The 19,012-nt window shown below is 48.6% G+C and overlaps 1 long non-coding RNA gene across 2 annotated transcripts in view; it reads left to right on the top strand.

The window, feature by feature from the left end:
• Positions 1-16,882: 16,882 nt before the first annotated feature.
• LOC109284927 (uncharacterized) overlaps positions 16,883-19,012 on the top strand; it is a 38,643-nt gene continuing 36,513 nt past the window's right edge. For both annotated transcript variants that reach the window (XR_002092551.2, XR_009456227.1), the window contains exon 1: positions 16,883-17,819. This is a non-coding gene — a long non-coding RNA (uncharacterized LOC109284927). The remainder of the gene's footprint in view (positions 17,820-19,012) is intronic.

Raw genomic sequence — 19,012 nt, forward strand, 5'->3', positions numbered from 1 at the left:
TTTGTTAGCCCCACACTGTTACTTGTGTATTTGTTAGCCATTTTTGTGTATTTGTTAGCCATTTTTACGGGGAGCTGTTCGTTCTTCCCGCAAACCACAGTGCTACTTATTCTAGGAAAACAGCATTGCAGAGAGAAAAGATATAATGAAATAATAAGTAGTCTGTGCTCAGGCTAAGCTTACCCAGCATCACTCAGCATCTGTGTGGGTCTCTGGCCCATCCTGTTCTCCAGTTTGTCAGGGTAAGTCTTCCTGGCTTTATCTCAGACCAATCTCTTTATGTCATTCTTAATTCAGTTGATCACAACCTTCTTCAGCCAGGAGAGACCAGGGGTTTTGCTCCCCCAGAGCAGCAAATGATGTTCTCCAGATGTGTTTACCTGCCTAGAGAGCTGCATTAATTACCCTCCAAAGAGCTACGTTTTGGAAGAAATCCCATATATCTCCCATAATCCCAGCTGCAAACGGACATGTATCACGCTGAGAAGTCAACGCAGCAGCCTTGGAGATGCCCATCACACTTCTTGCCTTGATAAACCCATCTTAACAGCAGATGTCAGATCAGTGTCATAGTCTTCAAACTCTCCATGCTTCAAAAATGTCACCTCTGTCACATTTTCATAGTGCCTAGCATAACAGGCGCTGACTGCAGTTCTCAGCTGGGAACTCCAGGTAGACCCCCTAATATATGTGCTGTTAGTAATAAAAATATCCCATATAGCGAATGCTGTAACACCCTCAATGCAGTTCTCCTTCTGTTTGATAACAAAGATCCTATTGGCTTCTGTGCAACTTGGAACAATCTCTGGGTGTGCAGCTTTCTCTCCCTCTCTCAGCCTCTCCTTTCAAGCTATTGGATTTGTAGGAGTTTTGCAGCACAAGACAATTGAGAATGAGCTGTCTCATCATGAAGGTTGCAGACCAGTAGGATCTCCCCCTAACCATGTGACATCATATGAAAACGGTCAAGACTTAACACCTCCTGGCACATACTGCCTCGGTCAAACTTCATATTGAAATACAGTACGTTGATCGAGTTTACAACATGCTGTTAAAGGGATTGGTTTCATCATTGTCCCAAAGTGGAAGCCAAACCACAGAGCATTGCCTCATCATTGGAGGGCTATTCAGTCATTTAGATGGTGCAGTGGTCTAATGACCATTTAAATAGTGGAAAAACTGACAGTTTTCCTAGTTAAGCAATAATCCCATGAGTTTTCTCTTTTTCCCTAACACCCATCCAAGCAGCAGCCTTGTCAAAGCCACCGACTGTGAAATTCAGCTTGTATAAATGGCTAAAGACAAGTGATCTGGAGTCAGAAGATCTAGGCTGTGTTTCTAACTGCCTCTGTGGCTGTAAGCAAAGTTGCCTAATCTCTCTCTGTGTGATAGTTTCCACATCTGTAAAATGGGAATAACACCACTTACATGGGTGAAACCTTAATTGATAGGCCAGGTCTACAAGCCACTGAAGTCAATGTCAAAACTTTGATTAACTTTGACTTGTCTGTAGTTCTTCAAGACATTGGCTGAAGGAGCAGTGTGTCTTTCAGATTTGATTTTACTTCTACTTTAGCTGCCCCTTAAATAGAAACTAAACATTACTTCCTCCTGTACTAGGAGGTGCAGATTTGTAAATATAACCCTGAGAGTTTGGTTTGGGGCCTGGGGCTTCTATTCTCTCTCCTATGGAAGTTCCCACCGGTTGTTCCAGCCCCATGTGGATAAAAATCACCCTCTGTCTCATTCCTGCCAAGATTTCACATTCCCGCCAACCCTCTTGGCTGATTCACTGGGCATTGTACCAGGGACCTCCAGCACTGAAAGCATGAATAACGACTACCAGCCCATGAGTGTGAACATCACCTGGGTGGTTTGGCTTTGTAACGACACAGGGAGAGGATGTTAGAGTCCACTGCTACATTCAAGTCTAGGGAGGAACCTCTTGCCAGGGGATTTTTTCTGTGGTCTCGTGTGGGCAGGTTTGAGTTTTCTTCCTATCCTCAGCGGTTCTTTGGTACGGGCAGGGAAGCAGTCTGGAGCCCCAGCAGCATGACAAATCCTCCTGAGACCCTTTTGGGCCAGCCTTGAGCTGCAAATAGATGCAAACGCTAGGCCTGGCACATGTTGTTAGGTTTTCAGGAGCTTACATTTGATCATCCTTAACTAACCGCCCTGCTATGTGCGGACCTGATTTTTCCTGCGCTGTCGAGATCCCTTCCAAATCCCCCCAGGAGACAGCCGTGTCTTTATTAATTCTGGCTAATGGAGAAGGAGCAGAGTTGGCTTCGGTCCTGGCTGTTTTCCTGAGGCGGTAAGGTGGGACGCAACACGGAGTGATTCAGCAGCTGGGAATGAGAGCAAGAAGAAAGGCAAGAGGGAAAGGCAGCGTGTGCAAGTGAGATGCGATTCACAAAGTGCCCTCCTGCAAACCTCTGTTCCCCTGAGCCTGTGCTGACCCCGAGGAAAGGGGCGTCTTCATATCCCCCAAACTGGTGGTGGTGTCTGTACCTGGAAACTCCACGGCCCGTTGTCCCGGGGGGTTCTTTGTACGGGGCAAACCCTCGGGCCAGGCTGAGGAGTCCCTTGTGCACCCACCTCTCCCTGGCACGGCGCTGTAGCACTTCTGCTTGACGCTCTCTGCTGACATATATTCAGCTCCCGCTCCCAGTCCTTCCCCAGCAAAGCCTTGCTTTAACTAAGTAGTTGTGTGGGCTGAACCCAGACCTGGGCAGCTCCTTTCTGATTGTGCAGCTAGGCAAGTTTCTTCCTGTCGAACGAGCTGAGGAGGGAACATTAATGACTGAGTGCTCGTGGTTAGGGCAGTCGCCTGCAATGCAGGAAACCAGTGTCTGCTCTGCCCCAGGCTTTCTGTGCGACCTTGAGCCAGACACTTAGGCTCCAGTTTCCCTCAACAGTGAGTTAGGTACCTAAGCAGAAGTGAGGCCTTCCTTTCCATGCCTTTCACAAAATCTCCAGCCCGGTCCACTCGGTGGCCCAGGCTGACCCTGCTTAGCCCTTTTCATGTGCACAAGCAGGTAGACATTGGTTCCCTAAGGTGCGTCGGGCCAGCAAGTGATGTCACCAGCTCGTAGCAAACAAGCAGCTGGAGATGACATAAAACCCACCGTCAGCATCAGCCATAGCAATCCTCCCTGCTCCGGCTCGTGTGCACCTGCCTCCTGTGGGGAGAACAGGATGTGCGGTTTTGCTTCAGAGACCAGGATGTGCGGTTTTCCCCGGGGGCAAAGCAGGGGTGGATAGTCCAAGGGCACGACAAGGTGCAGATCAGGCTTTGCATCTCAGTGGCACTGCCGACAGAGGTCTGAGCCCTGCCCTGGGGAGAGCTGTGGAATAAAGGGCCTCCAGACCCCGAAGGGACGCGGAGCTCTGCAGAGGATAAGCTCCGTCCCTTCGGGGAATAGAGGGGCTGGGAATGAAGCTGTCAGCCACAGCAGCAGCGTCAGCTGCTCTTTCAGCCACAGCCTAAGGTTTGCTGCAGTGAGGATCCAGACCATAGTTTGACCTCCCACCTGCACCCCCAACCCAGACCAGTCTGGTCTCTGGTTCCCTGTTAGTGGTCCCATCTTCAGGCTGACAGACACGGGGAGTCTGCCCCTTTTTTGCTTCTCCAATGGCCATCTTTCCACAGGAGCGTGTCCCAGAGCCAGTGTGCGTAGGCCGTGCTGGACTGCTGCAGCCATGGTGTGCGGATGGGGCGTGAGAAGGAGGGTAGGTCAGCGCGGGAGAGGATGTGGCTGCTGCATGTTGCGCTTTCCCTATTCTGGAGGGGAGCAGCCCACAGACAGGTGGGATGAGGCTGTTGTAGGCTGGATTTACCCCAGCCTCTGGGAGATGCTCTGACCTATACCAGGAACTGCTCTAGCCTCCAGCAATCCTGGAGGTCTTGGAATAGCACAGCACCAAATCAGGCCTGAGAGAAACAGCCTAACATCAGACCAGTCAGGACTCGTGGTAGAGCTGATATCTTTTATTAGACCAACAAGATGCATGGTCTAACATCAGACCATACATTTTCCAAGCCTCACTTTACCCAGGCCCCTGTAAATTTTAGCTCTTGGCTCTGCTGCTAAAGGCATGTAGGAAATGAGGGATGAGGTGAAGCTGTAGAGACTCACAGGCAGGTTCGAGGGAGTTTTCCCAGCTCAAAGGGCATTGCAAACAAAGAGGTGGGGGCCAATGTGTGTGTAGTGAGAGCTTAGAGGAGACAACACCTAGCTGTCTGTGAACTGGAGGCTGGATGAGGCTGTGGGGATGTCACCTTGAACACGACAGACCGGACAGGGGCCTCTCATTTGTAAGTCCTGCATCCCAGGTAGGCTGTGCCCCTCACTGATCAGATCTGGCTCAGAATCGTAGCATGGGGAGGGCAAAAAACTCACTGCCAGATACAACCCCTACTTTGCAGAAAGATCAAAGACCAGGGGCCAAATTCTCCTTTACCAGCAGGTCGAGCCCAGCGTCCCAGCGTGCACCAGAAGTCATGTGCTACACAACCAGCTATTCCAGTTAAACTTGCCTCTGGGCACCAAATCTGGCCCCTTGGGGACATGGAGGGAGATTCAGAGCTGGAGCTGGCCTTCTTAGCCTAGGCCATTTCACAGATACAAGTAGTTCTTGGGGAGAGGTGCTGGCTCTTTGGGGGAGGATGTGACCAGGTCAAAGCTTTCAGGTTTGGGGGTTTGGCTGTTTTTTTTGTTGAGTGACAAGGAATGAAACTTGACACATGACAGAGATAACACACATCTCTCCTATTTAGGGAACTGAATTCATTTGTCTCCTGCTGTGATCACAATGACTCAAATGCAGGGGCAGAAGCTGGACTGAGTAAAAGTCAGCTTCTCTCATCCCGAGGCATGGGTGATTCATTTTAGTCCTGAAACTCTGGGCTCGCTCACTGGATGGCCACCCATCTCTTTCCCTGGGTTTGCACAGATTGAGAGGAGCCTTGAATTGACAGCTCAGACCTCGAGTTGAGCTGCAACTACCTGTCCCTCTCTGGTCATTCGTCCCCACTTCTAAAAGCACCTGGAACACACTTTTTAGTTTCCAGAGGTATTCCCATTTTATCTCTGTTGGCCCCTGGATATGACTCTCCACAACCTTGATGGAGAGGAGGAAGAGAGAGGAGGTTTACACTGCAGTAGCTCATAGAAATCCCAGTCCTGTACCAGGATCCCATTGTGGGGGATGCTGGACAAATGTGGATGGAAGAAAGTGTTCTTCTCCCACAGATCTCATCATGTTTTTTTGGTATCTTATTTATATCCAGGCTGATTTTTATGCTTACGCTTGGGCTTAAACCACCATGCTTGGGTGCAGGGCTTGAGTCAAAGTTCTCTGGAGTTAACTGTGACTTCGGTCCCTCTCTATCCCTGGTGGGGGTTTTTTCTTTTTAATTTTCTTTTCACTCAAGGGAAAAGTCTGAGCTGGACTGTGCAATTCTCCCCCTAACCTGATGCTGGCTATTTAACTGAGAGAGAAGAATGATCTCTTACTAAAGGCCCTATTTTGCAGGCATAGGGTGATGTCAAACAATTGCCCTTTTCTTCTCTCTCTTGTTACTCTTCTTTCCCTCAGCCCCTTTGCGCGTTACCCCACCTCCCCCAAGCACACGTGCGTATATTCATGTATTTCATACATGCACCGCCTTTCCCACAAAAGGCTCAGGTTGGAGCACGCTGTTCCCAAAGCCCTTCTCAGAGCTGGTTTGCAGCAAAGGAGGAGGCTGCATGGAAGTTGAGTGAGGCTGTCACTCTCCTGGTGGTGGGGGGCAAGGTGGGGGGGAATCTGTCATGTTATTACTGCTGCAAAATATCTTCCACATGCCAGTCTGATGGTTGGGATCCTAACTCAGCAGTGTCTAGGGTAGTCCTTTGAAGTGGGTGAGATCTTGGCTCTGCTGGAATCAGTGTCAAAACTCCCATTGCTTCCAGCGGGCCCAGGATTTCCCCATATGCATTCTGGTTTTTTCTTTCATGTGCTGCTTGCCCTTTTCATCAGTTCTGTTTTATATTTGAGGCATGTTTCAGGCTGGGGAGGGGTTCCCAGAGTTTTGGCTGTGCTCTTCACATCCTCTGCTATTTTTTATCTGGCTGCTTTAAGGCATTCTTTTTCTTTTTGGAGCTTTTACTGAATAGCAAGGGGGGATTTCCAAAACATCTGGAAGAACTCATGACGCTGGAGTGGAAGATGTGGCTTACAGTAGAAATGGGGTCATGGAAAAGAGAGCACCCTGTTGGGTTAATGCATGAGACCAGCCCTTTTGGAGACCTGGGTTCAAATCCTCACCTACCTCAAAGGAAGTAAGTAGAGGATTCCAGGCTAGAGTCCCAGCGAATATGCATCCGTGTTGCAAAGCTGCCATGTAGTTTGTATGATTGGTAGTCTCTGCTCTCCAGAGGCCCTGAATGCAATAGCCCAAAGGCTGCAAGATCAGACTGGAGTTCATAGCCCTGAACTGGGTCAGGCCTGGAGCCACAAGCAGCACTGCAGGTGAATGCTGAGGTGCTTTGACAGAGATCTGCGGAAAGTTTGCAGAGCACCATCTTGTACCTCCTCTCTGCCCACTAGAAAGTGGCTAATTTATTAAAATATGTAAATAAACATATGTCACCATTTCTAAAAGAGAAACAGGACAACAGAGGTAATTATAGGTCTGTCAGACTAACATCCATCCTGCACAAAATATTGGAACAGCTGACACGGGACTTGGTAAGTAAAGCATTAAATGAAGATAATCTACTTAATTCAGTCCTCATGCATTTATGGAAAGTAGGAATGCCTCACATTGCTATCATTTTTGGATGCAATGACAAGTAAGATGGATAAAGGTAAACGCATCAATGCAACAGGCCTTGGCAAGACATTTGACGTGGGACTCCACATTTTGTTGAATAACGGTGAGCCGGGTTTTCTGTTTCCCATGGAAAAATGCAGTAAAACATGGATTTTTCTCATTTTAAGACAAAAAGTGCGGGTTTCCCTTTGCAGCCTGGCATAAGTTACCCATAAACCAGTTTAAGTGATCAGAAACTGGCTTAAACCTGTAACAGAATAGAAGTTCAGTGCATATAAACCAGTTTCAAAATAGCTGAAACTGGTTTAAGATAAACTTGGTTGAATGTAGTATCAGATTTAACTGATTGAGGTCAAACCCCTGCTGCCTTTCCCCCAGGGGCCTCCACAGCAGAGTGGGGCAGGGAGGCTCGGTGCCACCACTGGGAGCCCTGCACTGCCTTGGCAAGGCATCCCCTGCCTGCCCGGCAGCAACGGGGATGGTAGTGCAGTGTTGTGCCCTGCTTCTGCCGCTGGGTGGCCAGGGAGCGCTCTGCTGCAGCAGCTGCTGCCTCCCATGGGCAGCAGCCAGGGCTTGGGTGCTGCTGGGGGGTGCAGGGGGCTGCAGACCTGGGTCCCTGGCACTGTAGTTCTGGTAACTGGGCCCCAGCCCTGCTATTTAACTGAGAGAAGAACAAGAACTAGAGGCTCTGTTTTGCTGGCACAGGGTGATATCAAACAATTGCCTTTTGTGGGGTTGTGGGTTGGGAGTGAGTGGTACTGGCAGAGCTGGAGGGCTGGGGGGCTGGGGGTCGTGAGTCAGGGGCACTGGCAGGGCCAGGGGGCTGTAGCTCAGGAGTGAGGGGCACTATCAGGGCAGTGGCTTGGGAGTGAGGGGCAATGGCATGAGCAGGGCACCAGCATATCAGGGCTGCTCAGCACCACAAAACAGGAGGGGGGACAGTCACAGCTGGACCTGCATCCTGGTGAGCGAAGGGGGCAGGGGGAGCTCTGATTTTCCATGATAAAAAACCCAAATGCCAAAATGTATAGGTATTTAGAATTTATTTTAGTATAATGATTGAGGCACTGGTAGGCTTCCACATTGCTTTAAAATTGTAAATATATCAATAAAACATTGTGTTCTACTGATACCTGTATATACAGTGGTATTTCATTTTAGTTGTGGAAAAACATAAAATGTGGGTATTTTAATGAGAATTTGTGATTTTTTTTTTAAATCAGAGAATTTGTGATTTTTAAACAGAGAAAACCAGGATCCCTGCCGACGAAGAACCTAGAGTGGTACAAAATGACCATGTCACGTGGGAAAGGGATTCAAAGGGGCAAATGGACCATTGCAATGTAATTGTGAATGGGCAGTTGTTATCAAGCACTTGTGTTTCTAGCAGGGTCCTGTGGGGATTGGTTCTGGGCTCTTTTCTAGTTAATATTTTTTATCTGTAACCTGGAAGAAAACATAGATAAAGTTTTCAGACAACGGAAAGATTGGGGGGTCCTGGGAGATCCCTAAGAGGTTGAGCCATTGGTGCAGAGCAATGCAGAGTCCTTGGTAAGCTTGGCTCCAGCAAATGGCATGTGAAATCACATTGGAACAAATAATGAATGCCGTTGGGATAGGACAACAGGGGACTGTATCCTGGGAAGCAGCAACTCGGCAAAGGATGTGGGTGGACAATCAGCTAAATCTGAGCTCCCAGTGGTCAAAGGCAATGGTGCAAACCATGAGTGTATAAGCAGGGGAATCCCAAGGAGGCAAAGGGAGGTGGCGTTACTTCTGCGTTTCAAGAACACCACATTCATTTCAGCGTCTGCCATTAAGGAGAGATGCCGATATGCTGGCGAGGGTTTTGAGAAGAGCCATGAGAAAGAGAAAAGGATTGGAAAACCTCCCTTCTAAGGAGACTCAAGGCTCTTGGTTTGTTTAGGTTAATAAAGTGGGGCGACTGGACCACAGCCTTTGAATACTACCAAGAGACAGAAATTTGGTAAGGGAGGCAGCAGGCAAATGTAGAACAAGATCCAATGGCTAGAAGTGGAAACTAGAGAAACTCAGCGTAGAATAAAGTAATTATGCCAGTAACAACTAGCCAAGGGTTGTGTTGGATTCTCTGTTGCTGGGAATTTTTTAGGTTGAGACTGGATGTTTATGTGAGAGAGACACTGTAGCGCAAATGGGAATTAATTTGGGGAAGCCCTGTGGTCTGGGTTGATGATCACGATAGTTCCTAAGAGCTTTTTCAATCATGAATTTAAGCCTTGGGACAACATTTTGGGTGGAAAAAAACAGCTGGCAATGTGTGTGCAGCCAGGGCTATTTCCACATTACTGTTAATATGCTCCCATATGTCAACAATTTGCAATCATTTTTGTGTACAGCAAGCTGCTTTCTTTGGCTGAGTTCATGAATTCTCTCCGCATGGGCTGAGTACGAGGTACCTGAGGATGTTCCTTGAAGGCTGGTAGACCGACCTGCCCCGTGCTGGAAGGTGAGCTGGGCCCCTAGTCAAAGGACTTCAGCTGACAGCTGCCGGGCCCATAGCCTTGCCTGAACTAAATCACCAGTGAAATGTTTTACGCCGAGATTGCTTTCCAAGCTGACGGAAGGACACCAGGAGACTGCCACCAGACTTAACCACGCCAGATTGACTCTGCAAATATTTGAATAACATTTACTGGGATCCGTGTCCTGACGCTCTCAGGCAGAACACGGCTCCTTCCAGCCTCCCTTGTTTAACTTCCTTTCCGCAGCTCCTGTCTCAGCCACAAGCATACAGGGCCAAACCCAGCCTTGGCATCAGTGGGCAGAACTTCCTTTGGCTCCAGCGGGCATTGTGCTCAGCCCTGAGTTGGATCGGATGTGAAAGGGTGTGATGGGGAACATAGATACAGCCGCATCACGCTAGACTCCGAGGGCCAAGCATATCAGCACAGCCAGGCATTCTCTTACACACACACACATGCACACGCACACGCTAATAAAATGGGTGCTGTCTACTCCTTCTCGGACTTTATTAGCACTCCAGCCAGACATTGTTTATGTAAGAACCTGGCTACAGTGCCTTTCCTATTGTGCTTTCACTCCCGTTTCCTGTATTTGAATCTCTTATCGTGGCGTTGCCCTGGAATATATTCTCCAGGGGTGCCTTTTACAAGGTGATAAGCTTTTATGGCCCTCAGACCTGCTTATGGATCTCCTGAGGGAATGGTGTGGGGAGACGGGAGTGGGGGAGTCTGCCTGCTTTCCATTTTTATGGCCCTGCTCATTGGGGAGGGGGGGTGACCCACCAAGGCTGTTTACCTCCTCCATGCTGTATTGTGCCAAGGGGCTAACAGAGGGGATCTTGCTCCGCATCGGAGGAAGCAGTAGCAGCAGTGGGCGGCTGCTTTCCCAGTTCACGGTAAGGGTTATCAGAGTGGTATGCATGGAGTTTCCCACTGTTTCTAGGGTTACTGGTTGTAGCTGTGTTGGTCTAAGGACATAAGCAGACAAGGTTCTTTGGGTAAATGTGATATCTTTTATTGAGCTAACTAAATAGTTGGAAAAATCGTTCTTTGCAAGTTTTCAGGCGCAAACACCCTTCTTCAGGCATAGGGAGAGTCTGCTGGTGTTGTGTGTCCTCTGTGGTAGAATAGAAACCAATATGCAAAATGCAGGTCATTCCCTGGGGTCTGAGCACAGACCAGCTGCAGATGCTTTCTCAGCCTGATGAAGGGTATTTGTACCGGAAAGCTTGCAAAGAAGAATTGTTCCAGCTACTTGAGTTGGTCTAATAAAAAATACTGGATTTGCCCAAAGAACATTGTCTGCCAGGGTCATTTCCTGGACCATCGCAACTGCAGTAATGCTTCCTCCCTGCTGCTGCTTCTCCCCTCCTGGCTGGGCACCTTCATCTCCAGCCTGTAGGGCAGGAGCCTGCCAGGAACAACAAACAGCCTGGAGCAGCAAACAGCCACTGTTTCTAGGGCTTTGTATAGAATACATGAAGGCAAAGCCTTGATTGCACACAGAAATTGGGACTGATTTGGCATAAAGCCTATGTCATTAAACCCAGGCAACTGTGTGTTCAGACTCTTGTCATAAATGCAAACTTAGCTGGTGCCTATCAATTTACCCACATAAGTAAAATGGATATAAGCCAGATTTAAACCCATATACAGGGCTGCTCTCTTAGCTGGTGCACTAGGATGGGAGCTGGGGGCATGCAAGGATGCAGGGTTCAATTCTGGCTCAACTTATTGCAGTGGCATGCTTACATATTACACCAGGAAAACTGTGTGCATAAATTAGATGGGTCCATTGACAATCCCAGCTTCAATCTCCAAGGCTCCAAGTAGACACAGGGGAGGGCTCTGTGCAGGTGTAGCCATACACTTTACCGGCAAAGCCATTCCAGCATGGACACCAGTTATATCAGCAAATGAAGGCTCTTCTGTCCCAGCGTGTCCCAGCCCTGCCCCAGCCAATGACAAAAGTGCAGATATAGTTGCACGGGGGTCTTCTTTTGCTCCCACAACCCTTGCCACCTCCCTACTCCCCTAACAGACCTGTGCCAGCAGTAGCTTTTAGGATACAGCTGGGCTCATTCTCGCTGACGCTGAGATCACGGTATACTCCTGTCGGGTAATTAAAATGGGTGTAATTTAGGCCTGAGTGTAAATGTGAGTCACCTTCACCTCCCCACTGACACCGTCCTCCCGCCAGGAGCTCTGAGATTGGACTTGGCCCCAGAGCCGAGCTGGCAGTTACCAAGTGTTTTGCTGCCTTCGACATTTTGTGGCTTTACCCAACCATTGCTTCCGCCTGTTTCCCAGAGCAAGTCCTGCTCAGGCCATCGGTATGCGATTGAACCGCTGCAAGCACACAGGCAGCATGAAAGAGCCTGTCATTCCCCTCATCCCCTCAGCCAGCTCGCAGAGCAACGCTCTCTGAAGCACTTGTCTCGTATGTAAGAGGCAATTGTGTCCTCGTGGGTAGTGGCCAGATTGCCTGGTACTGCGGGCACAGATGAATGAAGCAGACTTCACTCAGTCCATGTTAAAGCAGGCAGCTTGACTGGCAAACAGACTAGCACAACCAGAGAGATCCCTCTGCACTGGGATGTCTCCCAGCGCCATAAATCTGTCTTCTCTCACCTCTCTAGAGAGGGAAGTATTCCTTAGTTGTTAGAGCAGGCGCCTAAAAATGACCTCCCAAATCAGCCACAGTGCGTGACGCTTATGCTCCCCGCGTCTCAGTTTCCCTGTCTGTAAAATGGGGATACAAATACTGACACATAGGGGATCTCAGAGGCATACCTAATGAATGGGTGGTGAGGCTCTTCGGGGGTGAGGGGAAACAGCAGCGCTGATTGTTTTAAACCCAGCACTTTGCAGCAGCAATATGGAAAGGAGGGGGGTTATTTGGAGAAGGTGGGTGGAGTCTGTTTGCAGCGCCTGTGCACTTTAATCGCAGCCCATGAAGTTTTACTATCACCTTCTTTTCACATCAGATTTGAAAAAGTGGCCAGTAATGATTTTTCCAGGTGTTGGTTCTTCAGCGGGGGGGTGTGTGTGTGTGTGTGTGTGCCTCTGAGCATGTGTGTGTGTGTGATGGACAGTGATTAAAGAGGCTTTATGGGTCCCAAGGCAAAGCTGTAATAAGAAAAGCCTGCGTCCTTCCTGTCAGCTACTGGTGGGAGAACTTGTAAATTCTTCTTTGCCTTGTGCCTTCCCCTGCTCCCTTCTCTCGGGCTGAGGACGAGCGGGCTGGCTTTTTAGGGGATTTTCTGAACAGCATGAATTTTTGGGAATGGATTTGGTAGCCTTTTTCGTCCGACACAAAAAGAAATGCAAAACTCTAGCACTCTTGGTTCAGAAATGATACTTTTTGAAGCTTGCAGGAAAAGATCATTTTTTTGCAACTGCTCAGTTGGTCTAATAAAAGAAATCACCTGTGAACCAAGAGTGCTAGAGTTTTGCATTTCATGAATTAAACCAAGACATTCCTAAAAGTGATCACCTCAAATGGGAAGGGGCTTTAGATGCAGCCTCCTCTAAAACTGTTGACAAAACCTGGTGTCCTCAGATCACCATTATCATCTCCCCGGCCAGCACAGAAACGCCCGCGTGGGGCAGAGCTGACCCGAATCTCTGCTCGGACCGGTGCTACTCCAGGGTTGTGACTGCTCTTAAGGGAGGAGAAGTTTCTCCCCACAGTTTTGGAGGCTGGCATTTCTCTTTCAGAGATCTGTGGTTAATCTAGTCCTGGTTTTGAGAACTTCTGCTTTCTTTTAAGTATCTGGGGCCACGTTAACTCTGAAACTCCATGGCGGTCTCGTCCCTGCAGGATCCAGAGATGAACCTCTCTGCGCTTTGGAAATGGAATGTGATCTTTATGGCAGTTTTATCCCGATGCGCCCGCAGGACGCCACAAGTCCTGTTTCCAGCGAAGTCTGTGGATGCCAGGGCTTCTGATCTTGTTCCCTTGGCTACTGCCTCATTTGCATTGGCGTGATGCAGACTAATCTCTGTGAGAGATGTCATCGTGTGTCATCCAGCTGTGGTTTGTGGATGTCTGCCTTGGACGTGCTCCTCAGGTTGTTGTAGGTGTGCGACTGTCTCGGCCTGACTGCGGTGCTGAGGGATCAGGACACTCTGTGACCCAGCACATTGTGTAAAATGATCTCTAGGTCAGAAGCGGGAGGTCAATCGAGACAGCATTTCAGGAAAACAGAACAATTCCAAGTTATTGTACCTTGCTGGATGAAAAGGGGCCAGCTGTTCACAAACATTTCAGGACAATGGTTGCAAACAAACCCAGCTGGGGACAGGCAAACAGTGAGCCAGTCACCACTACACACACCACTGCGAGAAGCGACCCAGCGACAACCCAGATGCAGTTTGTTATTTCATCTGGACCTCTCCAGGCCTTTTTAACCTGGTTACCCAGCAAGGCTATACCTAAGAGCTCCTGTCGACCATGACACATCTTCATGGTTTTGGGACCAACCAACCCTGTTGACCCTCTAGTGTGGATGTGTAAAGTGTTGGGAAGGGTAAAGGAAGGATAGCAAACGCAGCAAGCAGATATTGCAGTGAGCTTAAAGGGGGTGGGGAATAAAAGCAGGATGTTAAACTCTCCTTAGCCCCTACTCCCACAGATACCCTATTATCACCCCAGTGCTGCCCCATGCACTTTCCATCCCCTGGCCCGGGTGTTAGGGCCTTCCACAAATGAGCCCACTGATTTGAGAGGAGTGTCCATTTGCATGTATAGAAACCTGCCTTTTTACACACACACCTATACACACAGATGTGCCTATGCGCACGCACAAAATACAAATACATGTTCGGGGGGGTTTGAAGCCTTTGAAGTACGTGCCAAAGCTGGTTTCCATTTCTGCCCCATGCAGAGTCCGTTATTCGGCTGCTTCTCTCCAGGTTGTGGGCGTTCACTTCCCGTGCCGTAGGGGCAGTGGCTCAGTTAGCAATATTTGTCCAACGTAGGATTAATTTAGACTCTCATGGGACAAAAATCAACCTCTCGCACATAAAAAACACCCTTTGGAAGGATTCCAAATTCTGCTCAGGAAAGTCTAAGATTGAAACAAGGATGCTACAGGTCAGCAGTGTTTAGACTGGAAGGGCCCAAATTTCAAAGCTGCTCAGGCTCAGCAGTCAGCATTTTTTACTAAACCAGGAAAAGCTTTTGCATGATGCAGATGTCTGAAAAAATTGGGCTTCAAATTCCTTGGAGCAGGGACTCTGAGCCTTGTCATCATCATCACCACGATTGCTCTATCATGAGGGCCAAGTGGGGAGGGCTGCTGTAGGTCAAGGTTAGAGTGCAAAGTGTTGAGTGTCTGTCTTCACTCTGGCTAGCTAGTAAGTGAGGTTCTCAAGCCCTTGACTTCACCAGCCAGAGAGAGAAGCAGCATTTCCCACATTAAGTTGGACAGTTTTGTTCTGATGAGACAGCTTTACGGTCACGGGAGTTAGGGTCATAAAACCCTCACTCCTTGGCAAAAGATGGACTGTGCAATTGCCAAGGAATACAGCTTTACCATGAGCTCATGTGATTGTTCATCGGAGTCATTTTAGGGCTGTTTTTTGATTATTTGGGGACATTAGGAAGCTCTCACCTCACCACATACAGATGGTTTCATAGGGTATTCCAAACCAGCCAATCAAACTACTCTTTCGGCACCAGCACATTACTTAACAGGCTGGATCATGCTGGGTACCAATGGGAAGGCACTGTCAGAGAGAAAGTTGATCTCTGGAGCACCAATCAGAACATTTGTTTTCTCCCGGTGCCCAACACATTAACAAGATCTCAGTTCAAGCCCTGGACAATGAACCTTCAAGGCTACTTTAAAAAATGTAGGCAGCAGCATATTAGCAAAGCATGGCAGGTCTGGCAACCGCAGGGCTGATTTTTCCAGTCCCATTTCCCTTGAAAACATCTGGCAAATCCCGAGCCTGGAATGTAATGAGTTTTACAGATGGGTGGTGCTGCTCTTAGGTTGCAGCCGGGAGGCAGGGAGTCAGCTGTTGTTTATAAACACAGTCAGGGGGATTAAGATAAGAAAGGGTAGTAATTAAATTAAATTAAATTAAAGCTCTGGAAGGCCATAGATGAGCCTGACAGCATTGCCACTCAGGTCCTAGATCTGTAGGACAGGACTCTCTCCCCGCCAGAGTAGAAGAGTGCGGCCAAGGCTAAATGCAGATGAGAAGGTGTATGTTAGATAAGGGCTGACATGGCCCAGAAAGGGAGAGCAGTTGTAATAGAGGATGTGGCCGTTGTCGAGCTGCCATGAGAAGTGTCTCTGGGCTCAGTCTTCACTGGATTTTTGACTCCCCGCACTCGTGTGAAGAAGAGAAGTCCTGTCTCCACTATACAGGTGGGAAACCAAATCACAGAGGACTGAAGACCTGATTTACATAGGTGTGTAGGTGGCCACAGGTGGAGTAAGGCACTTACTGGTATTTCCAACATGCCTAAAAGGTTAGGCATTTTCTTGAATCCCACTGGACACCTCTAAGCTACCTTCATACTGCTAAATATCTGTCCCTAAGTGACTGTCCAAAGATCAGGCAGGGCATTCAGAGAGGACTGTGGAAATTGAACTCAGGTCTCGCTCAGCTAGCACCTAATCCACTGAGTCATCTTTTCTGTCTACTGTATGTTGGGAAGTATCAGGCCAGGTCTTTCTTGGTCTGCTATCTGGTACCATGTAAACCAGTACAGCCTGTTCCATGGTTGGGTTGTCAGTGACTAAACCGGCACCTCCACCTGGGCTAGCCTGGGTGAGGAAGGTGTGTGGACACCCAGCAGGACTAAAAACAAGACCTGTCAAAGGGCGGATGAGCTCCCTGCGAGCCAACGGCTGTCCATACCTGGAGAGGAGATGGGTACCACCAGGTCACTCTGCCCGAAGAATCACCAATGATGCAAAGCAACTCAACTAACCTGGGAGGGTTGCTAGAGCATCTAAGGCTCCCCAATGGTCACAGCAGCTTTAGGACTGACTTACTGACTTAACTTGTCTGCTGGGAGAAAAACTGACTGAGGGTCAGGAGCAAAACCAGGAAGGTAAAGACTCTGAGACTCCAGCAAAGAGAGCCAGGTGGCTGGGGAAGACAGGCATGCTGGAGGTCCGAAGCAAAGAGCCAGGCCTGGTCTCTTCCAGCCCTGCGTGCCTGGAAGAGGAGTTTGCTCAGCACCAAAGGGTGGCAAGTTCAGTTTCAGGTCGGGTGCCGTCCAGTGGCTGCCAGTCCATTTTATGCTATTGCAAGAAACAGTTTTGTTTTGTCTTTCTGGGGTCAGAGTTTGGGAGAAAGGGGGGCAGCAAAAATGAAAACTTACCGTGTATGGCTTTCAGATGTGTTTGTCTTAGATTTTTAGGGTTTCAGCTGTGTCCGTGCCAATATGAGAACAAAGAACAGGAACAACAGCCAGAAAGTCTATACAAAGTTCAATGCTCTATTGCTTATTTGTATTCAGTACTAGGCACAAACTCTGCATATTCATCTCTGTTCAGAGTATACCAGAAAGTGTAGTCCTCGAGCCAATGGGTACAAGATCACAGAAAAATAAGGCTGAATGGGATCCTGTTCAAGGCTTGCTCATTCCTGTTTAAACCATGCTCCACAAATGTTTGTCTAACCAGCACTTAAAAGTGTGCAGTGACAGCTTCCACAGGCCCTGTAGGGAATCTGTTCCTGTGCTTAACTACCCTCATGGTTAGAAAATTCTTCCTCGTATCCAACCTAAATCTGCCTTGTTGCAATCTAAGGTCATTATTTTTATACAGATTGCATAACCCCCCTATATGATGGCTCAGACAGTTAAGTAGGATGAGGACTGCTACAGAGATGTGCTCATCTCTGTAAGTGGAAGCTCTGAAGGCAGGGATGGGAAAAGTTGACCTTTAGGATCTTTTTTTCCAAGAGTAAGAGCTTGCCCAGAGCTCTACGCCTGTTTATTTTCCTTTCCTGCTTGCAGTGGCCCTGATACACCTCCAAAGGCTTAAGTACTTTTCCTGCTGTAAAGGACAGGACTAAATTGATCTTCAGAGCACTCGTGTCTCTTTGGGAGCAATGAATGGGTTCAGCAGTGGGTTTAGAGGTTCTGCCGGCAATGGAAAACAAATACTGCTAGAGTGGGAAAGAAGCAGTTCATTAACTCCATTACAGCGCTGGACTATGTGCCTGTTCCCCTGGTATTAATCATTCCCTCCTGCTCTGGCTCCAAAGAGACTGTCTGCTACAGCTGGAGAACCTGGCCCTTTACTGAGAGCTGTAGAAATGCCTGGAGAGGGACTGCAGTCCAGTCCTTTGGTACCTGACATGACGGCTGGTCAGGACCAACTCAAGTCTGGGGAAGATGGAGTTTCTGACCCCTACAAGTGCTGGTCCTTCCTCTCTGGGTGGTGTTGCTGGGATGGGCAGAAGTCAGAATCCAGGAGGGCAGGTTCACACTCGACACTCATCGCAGGTTTGGTGAACTGCATGTAAGTGATCCGCAACTCTGTGTTGCACCGATGCTTTGTAGACACCAGGTTGTGACCCTGTAATCAAGGCCCTTCTGCAGTTATGCAGTGCCGTGATGTTTCAAAATGGGTGCTTGGCCTTCCAGTCAGGTGTCCCTTGCTGCATTGCTCTGCCGCTATGGGATACTTGGCACTGTGCCTTGTGGGATGCCTAATGGAAGTCAAAGGGATTCTGAAGCTTAGGGTCAGACTCATCCCATCATTTGTCTGGCTTCTGAGAGCCAGCTCCCATGCCAAAGGCCTTCCATGAAGCAGGAAGAAACTTCAGCGATCTTCATGGGTGACAGTAAGTATCTCTCACATCAGCACGAGGGTGATAAGAGCAACTGAAGATGGGCAGGAAACTGGAACTGAGCACTTCTCTGACACTGTGTCTCATAGGACAGGAGAGCAAAGCAGGCCAGGATGGGCTACAGATCTTCTGAAGGTCAGAAATGGCTAGCTTCAAAATCCATGCAAAGCTGGAGCTGCTAGTGGCAAATCTCCAGAACAAGAGCTCTGTTCAGCAAAGAGAAGCATATGGTATTGCTATCTGGAAGCTTGCTGCCGTGATGGCTACAAGCCAGAAACTAACTTGGCTTTGGGACTGTTGTGATGGAGGTGAGGATCACTGTCTGGAAGGTGCTGTTCCCCTGGTCTTGAGCATAAGTTATGAATGGGCTTGCACAATTGGGGTTCCTGAATGATAGGATCCATGCACCCATCCTTTGCCCCCCTTGCCAGTCCTACAAGTTCATCCACAGAAAGGGATCATTCCCCATGTGTTGCAAGGTCTTGTCGGTCTCCTTGGAAGGTTTGCCAGTGTTCATGTGGGGTTATCTATAAAGGTTCATTTTAATTCTGGGGTCCTTAGAAATGCTGGACTTTTTTCTAGTGGAAAACAGATTTTTTTCACCTGAGGTCTCTGTGGATACTGATGGCGTTGCCATTCCTCCAGCCATTTGGGAAGAACCTGACTATCCTCTGCTTCCCTGACTTCTGAAGCTTTGTAGAGGGCACTTGGATAGCAACTGTGAAACCATGCCTGAAGAATGGCAATTGCAGAATGATGGTGGTTTATGCATTAAGAAGATGGGGAGGTCAACACAGGAGCCTGAAGTCAAGGCTGGAGGCTGTTGAGAAATACCTGCCTCTTACAATACTTGTATGCTTTG

The sequence above is a fragment of the Alligator mississippiensis genome, chromosome 13, assembly GCF_030867095.1.
Source record: "Alligator mississippiensis isolate rAllMis1 chromosome 13, rAllMis1, whole genome shotgun sequence".
NCBI classification, from domain to species: domain Eukaryota; kingdom Metazoa; phylum Chordata; order Crocodylia; family Alligatoridae; genus Alligator; species Alligator mississippiensis.